At 41.9% G+C, this 7,265-nt stretch overlaps 1 protein-coding gene across 2 annotated transcripts in view; it reads left to right on the forward strand.

Moving 5' to 3' along the window:
* Positions 1 to 2,276, forward strand: part of LOC121561666 (recombining binding protein suppressor of hairless) — a 21,320-nt gene extending 19,044 nt beyond the window's left edge. For both annotated transcript variants that reach the window (XM_041874196.2, XM_041874195.2), the window contains exon 11: positions 1 to 2,276. This exon is cut by the window's left edge and continues 1,944 nt beyond it. The gene's annotated coding sequence lies outside the window, so the exon portion shown is untranslated.
* Positions 2,277 to 7,265: the final 4,989 nt, after the last annotated feature.

A 7,265-nucleotide genomic window follows, 5' to 3' on the forward strand; every position in this document is an offset into this window, starting at 1 on the left:
TCGTTCAGCCTCAATCCCAAATCGGCTCCTAGCACCTTGTCACCTAGTAGACATTTGTTTGATTCTGAGAGGATTAACAATATGGTAATCACCCCTCTAGCCTTATAGGCTTAGGTTAATTTATGCCATTTTGCTTACTTAGTGCATACTATCTAGGGGCCATTTGTTTACCTAGTGCACACTATCTAGGGGGCTAGGGATTGGTTTGGGACTGGGCAGAAGTCTGGGAAGAAGAGCTTTAAAAACGCCACCACTGCCTTTTAGCCTGCAACACTTCCAACCAGCTCCCCCTCTCCCCATCTATGTAATGAAGCCGTAGCATCAAACAGAAATCCCTTGCGTTGCTAAGCTGATAGCCCCACTACACTGTAAATTCATTAGCCAAGGCTCCATTGGAGTTAAATTGGCTAAGCTAATGGCTAATGCTACAATGTAATTATATATTAGTGAAGCTAAGCTCAAGCTAATGCTACTATGTAGTTCTATTAGTGATGCTAAGCTAACTCTACGCTACAATGTAATTCTAGCATTGAAGCTAAGCTAATGCTAAAATATAATTAACGTCACTTTGGCTATAGCTAAACTTAATTGAAATCACGTTGCCTTTAAAAACCACTACCTAGCAGAGACTGTTCTCTCTAGCCACTGTCTTTCTTCTCACAAAGTAGCCTTTTGTAGCTAAAGCATTACACACGTCACGTATTAGGTCCGATAGCTAGCCTACTAGTTGGTGTTTTATATTCTGTTCATCGTGAGGGAATCATTTTTGGATTTTCAGCAATTACAGTACACAACTACAATGTTTCGCACTGTAGAAAACTTTTTTTATTGAAATGATCGCCAAAATGTGTCCAACTTCTTGGGGGTCTGGTCTGTGGACCTGGAGCTACCTGTCATTGGTGCTGTACTACATTGAAAGGGATGGTTGCTCTGTTACTATGGGAACAGGTTATTATAACACATACTGTAAAGCAACTGGGTCTAACTGATTTTATTTTGTGTTGTAACAATGTTTTTTTTTTTTTTTTTTTTTACCGTTATTCGTCTTGGATCAATTCTCGTAGTGCTATTGTTTCTGGTATTATTCATTGATAAAACCCAGTGGAAGTTATTAGTTGGCCACCGGTTGTCAAGTACAGGTCACCAGTTTTTGGCTTTCTTGGAAGAAATTCTCTTTGGTCTGCTTTAATTGTGGTGCCTTGTACCTTCACTGAGCAAGTAAGAGGAACAATATGACTGTTCTCAAATCTGTGGTCCCCACTCAAACCCTAACCAGTATAAGCTACACAACTACAAACTGGCCTGGGATCATTTCTTACATGATGATCTGTCCTCCTTCATATTGGTGTCTCTCTTGGGTCGTATTCACTAGGAAACTAAACGGAATCAAACGGGCAGGCAACTACCTGAACTTGTCTAATAAGAAACGCTTGTTTTAGTTCTCCGTTGCCAAACGTTCTGCGACGGTGTGCAGAACGTTTACAGCTAAACCACTCATATTGCCTTAGCTAAGCCCGTGAGCCATCTCTGGTTCTGGTGGGCCATAGTGTTGATGCAGGCTTTTGTTCCAGCTCAAACGCACCTGATTTTTTAATCTAGCCTACTCATGGTCAACAAATCAATTCAAGACCAGGATTAGTTTATTAATTTGTGTTAGAGCTGGGTCGGGACAAAAACCTGCACACGCAACTCCCAACACGGTAGTTGTGGACCACGGCCGAATCTATTGTATAGATGAACCTTACACAGAAATGGCACCACCCTGTGGTTCTCTGGGTAGGAGACACAGATCTGATGCCTAATTCACACTAAATGGAGACGTGACCAGACCAGTCCAGTACAGCTCGGTTTGGCCCTATAGTGTGAATCAAGTGTTTGCTACTCCTGAGAACTGAAACGATAACCATACTCTGTAACATGCCAAATGAATCAACTTTTCCTGTTGTAACTTTTAGTGGCTGCATCTGAAATGGCACCCTATTCCCTAAATAGGTCACTACCTACAGGCCCTGGTCAAAGGTAGCACTATCTAGGGAATAGGGTCCCAGTTCAGACACAGCCAGTGTTTTACATGCTTTTGGACCTCGACGACGGGCAGCTTTTTACACCACATAAAAGGTACAACAAAATAAAGAAAATACATTGAGGTTTTCTTTCTCTGAATTAAAGGTATTTGTATCTCTCTCTCTTTAGCTCTCTTGGTTGAGAGCGTCACTCTCTAAAAGGCAGGTCTGACAGTGTTGGCAAAAGAAAAAAGAAATAAAATGTAAAGTTTGCTTGTCTCTATCAGTTTCTTTCCCGTAGTAGGTTTTATTCGTCATGTTTATTTGATCCACCCAGCTATGTTGACACTAGGGTTGGGCACCATTTACATTACATTTTTAGTCATTTAGCAGACGCTCTTATCCAGAGCGACTTACAGGAGCAATTAGGGTTAAGTGCGTTGCTCAAGGGCACATCGACAGATGTTTCACCTAGTCGGCTCGGGGAGTAGAACCAGCAACCTTTCGGTTACTGGCACAATGCTCTTAACCACTAAGCTACCTGCCGCACCACAGAGTTAAAATACATTTTATCAATTTTGTAGTTTGGTCCATTAATATTAGTATCTTCTTTAAAAGAATGTGGAAGTTGATACATTTATATTTTTGTTAGTTTATCATACTATCAACATTTTCATGAATTGTAACCACGTTTAAATATACATGCATTCATAATTTCAATGCTCATTGAAACACATAATTCAAAGCAAATTTTATACAGAATGTTAACTGAACTATGTAGTAACTGACTTTGAAGAGATAGTGATTGGGTCTGAGTTAGGTGTTTTTGGCGTTTGGTAGTCTAAATTCAGTGTACTTGCCTTCAACTGACATTTCCCCAAAGTCGGACTTCCCACATTTTTCTCAGCTTCAGAAGCATCTACATTCACCTAATGTTGTGGTTATCCTTACACAGGAGGGACACCACGACTTTCAAAATCCTCAAATCACTGAGCCTCTCACATTAAACGACCGTCTTTCATGTAATTGTTGTTGTGTTGCCAACGTAGTGGTGCGCACACTTAACAACGCGGAACAAACGGTGGTCACACTACAAGATTCTTTACGTGGTTGTGGGGATTGTCGATACCACGCTGTCTCGCGAAAACAATGTGTTGTGATTAGATTTAACGTAGCTACGAGCCGTGGCTCAAAGCAGCCTAAACGTTCAGTCACACATTCACGCTTCCCATACAGAGTTACAGCTCTGAAGTTCTAGCAAACATTTTGAATTGAATGACATTGCTTGTGAACTTCAGAGCTGTAACGATTTGACGCTTTGGTTAAAGACAAGTGCAAACTAAACGTATCCGAATTAGTAATCGGACGTCTCGGACTGCTAAGACGAGATCGGTAGCCCTCGGATTGCATCTCTGATCCGCTCACATTTAACGAGCAGGCACCGACATGGGGATTTTGTCTCGGATCTCAAATACTTGTCTGGGACAGCTAAATCGTGGCAAAAATCGTTTCGTGTACACCCGGCTTTAGACATATTCTCAAGACTTCTACACAGGAAATGTTGATGTGTTGTAAAATGTTTATTCTAGATGACATTTTCTTATAAAAGTGCAAAAAATGCATTTGACATACCTCAAGTTTTTTACAGATCGAAAGATTAAAAAATGATTTATCCACAATCTGCTATGTATAAATCCGGTCCTAGACTGTTTTAACAAAATGAAACCAAAATATTTAAACTGACTTCCAGCGTCCAGGAAAATTGATTTTCTTGATACGTAGCCTAGCGGTTAAGAGCGTTATTCCAGGGACGAAAAGGTTGCTGGTTCGAACCCCCGAGCTGACTAGGTGAAAACTCTGTCAATGTGCCCTTGAGAGGCACTTAACCCTAATCGCTCTGGATAAGACCATATGCAAATATTCACATGTTTAATGAGATATCTCATATTTTCATACAACATCTCATAAACATTGTAATACAAAAAAATTATAATTTTATGTGTGTCCACATTCAACGGGTAAAATTTGATTGTGAAATGATTGAGGGAAGAAAACAATGACCCTGTCTGGTCTCAAGTCAATTCAGAAAGTAAACCCAAAGTAAAAACCAATTCCACATGTTCCTTATTTAAAAGCATTGAAGAGATGTGGAATATCAGTCTACTTCCTGAATTGTCTGGAAGGTAAATTGGAATTGACCCCAAACCCTGGTTGACGCTGCCATGTTGATATGAGCCTTGCTGTTGGAAAACCACTACAGCGTCTGACTTTGGATCGTCGAAGATGCACCTCCCCCTGACTGCTATCGTCGACTTCCATCTGAAATCCTCTGCTTTTGGAAATCAACTCTAATACGCTCAAGGCCTTTCATATACTTAACAATGTCATACACTTGTCTGTGATGTTGACTGGGATGCCTTATACGCTCAAGGCCTTTCATATACTTAACAATGTCATACACTTGTCTGTGATGTTGACTGGGATGCCTTATAATCACCCTTCATTTTGCTTTATAATCACGCATCCCTGCTTCCACCCACCCCTGCTTCCTGATAGTCTCAAGCACACACTTTGTGACAATGTTCACACACAGTAATGATGTTCCCCCCACGCTCTTCGGAGCCAGCTGCATCCCAGGGATGGACACCTGTCACCTGCACATGCTCACAGGGTAAAGGTCAGCTCCAAGCCCGCCCCCTTTTTATTTTTAGGCTCTCAGGGGGATTGCGGAGGCGAAAGACGACACCCTGTTTCTCTAACCAGAGTGAGAGAGATGTCCTCGTTCGCTCGCTCTGTTCAACCAATAGGTCACTGAAGTGCTGGAACAGGATCCAGCACCTCTCAGATTTGACTTTGTTTGTTCCGGCAACTATTTGCCCAGATCCGGTACCTCTCGCGGCATGATTTCTTAATTATTTCATTGCTCGCACTGTAGATGTTCTAATAAAAGCGATCAGCATTAAATCATGTTGCCTCCTCGTTATTTCTCCCGCCCCCCAGAAAGACCATCATGTAAAAGCGCGGTGATTCTTCTATGTAATCATACTATCCTGCCACACTGATTCCAGATCTGCTCTCTTATTTGTGCATAGAGGTTATGGGGGAGGGCCAGTGGGGTAAGTAACTGATCTTGACACAGGTCTTGGTCAGTGTTGCCAACTAATTTTCAGGGGAAGTTGCTAGAGGCAGGTCGATTTGTTGCCAAAAGTTGCTAAATGACGTTGTGATGTCATTGAGTGATGACATCATTACGTAATAACGTAAACTGCGTCATTACGTAGAATACGCAATAACGTTACTGAAATTGACTGGCCATCTCCGCGACAAATATGATTTGACATTTGTTAGTTTCGATTTGTTTGTTTATTATCACATATTTTTATTTGTAAAAGTAATATAAACACAACACATTTTACATGATCAGATATTTTTATTTTTAAACACAACACATTGAATTATTGAACAATTACACATTACACATTATTGAACAATTACATTTTATTTATTGTCTTATTAACTAGTAAACCTACACATTCTGAACATTTATAGTTTTAAGCAGTGTATTGGTAGTTAGTTAACATGCTACCTAACTGATCAACAATTACAAGCTAATAACAAGGTATATATTCTATCTTATTGAACAAGCAACTTAACTCAAATAATGATGTGTGCGCTAGGCATCTCTCTCCAGCTCTCTCCAGGTTGTTGTGCTGCTTGGCTGGCCTGCTGCTGCCTGTGCACGAGCTGAGCGCCTGCTGCTGACTTCACTCACAATGCAAGTTTGCAGCCATGCACATGTGTTGTGACTGAGTGTGTGACAGAGAAAATCGTTTTTGTGTCATTTAGTGGGAAAATGCGTGCATTTTAGCGTTTGAGTCACTTTTCAAAAGTTGCTAAAAGTTCCAAATAGATTTTTAAAAGTAGCTATATTTGTTGCTAGGTGCTGTTTGAAAAAAAAGTTGCCAGGGTAGTCTGAAAAGTTGCTAAATTGGCATCTCTGGTCTTGATAGTGGTGGTCAGCTAGTGAAGAGGTCCCTACGTAATCACGTCACCTAGCCTAGTCTAGTTTCCCTACTGAATTTGAATCGTGGGAAAGCCATATAATACATTGATAAGAAAAAGCAATCGAGTTTGACATTTTTCAATTCCAAAAATCCGGAGAAAGATGGTGAATCGAACCCAGAACGAGCCAGAGAACTGTCAGTGTCGGAGTAGAGGAGTGAGGGGCAAACTGTTCCTGATTACATTTTAGTCATTTAGCAGACGCTCTTATCCAGAGCGACTTACAGTTAGTGAATACATATTTTTTAAATTTTTATACTGGCCCCCCGTGGGAATCGAACCCACAACCCTGCCGTTGCAAACGCCATGTTCTATCAACTGAGCTACATCCCTGCCAGCCATTCCCTCCCCTACCCTGGACGACGCTGGGCCAATTGTGCGCCGCCCATGAGTCTCCCGGTCGCGAACCAGGATCTCTAGTGGCACAGTTAGCACTGCGATGCAGCGCCTTAGACCACTGCGCCACTCAGGAGACTGATGGCGATGCTAATGCCGCCAGTTCAGCATCACCAGCGGCACCTCCACTAGCTAGTAGACCTGCAATCGAGTCAGACTCAGTGGGAGAGGGAGACGGGGAGCTGGGGGGGGGCAGTGCATCCACCCACGAAGTGCTCGGAGCAGGTGCAATTTGCTGTTGAAGAAAAAGCAAACGTATAACCCCTGGCTTGTAATATGCCATTTAGCAGACGCTTTTATCCAAAGCGACTTACAGTCATGCGTGCATACATTTTTGTGTATGGGTGGTCCCGGGGATCGAACCCACTACCCTGGCGTTACAAGCGCCGTGCTCTACCAGCTTGTCATGCAGAATTTAAAGTTGGGCTGTACAACATGCAAAAAGGTAGGGAGCTTGGGTCTAGAAAAGACTGGAGGGATTAAACTAGCAAAAGAGTGGGTGGAATGTACAGTAAATTAACATCCTATGCTTCAGACTGTGGGGTTCTATTTTCTTATAACTAGATGTGATGCCTAGCTTAGAAAGAATACATTAATGATTAAACATAATAGGTTTGTGCTGTACTGATATAGATTGGTCAACATAACAAGCTGTGATTAATGTGAGGAACTATTAGGGGGCAGGCCGAGACAGACTTGTGTCTCACATACACACACTGCCTCTTTGTTAAACCGCGCTCAAGGACATGTGTACTGCAAAAGTGCTGACTCTCTGGACAAGTTGCAAAACAACTAAACACCTGG

This window comes from Coregonus clupeaformis, unplaced genomic scaffold, assembly GCF_020615455.1.
Source record: "Coregonus clupeaformis isolate EN_2021a unplaced genomic scaffold, ASM2061545v1 scaf1848, whole genome shotgun sequence".
In the NCBI taxonomy this organism is placed as follows: domain Eukaryota; kingdom Metazoa; phylum Chordata; class Actinopteri; order Salmoniformes; family Salmonidae; genus Coregonus; species Coregonus clupeaformis.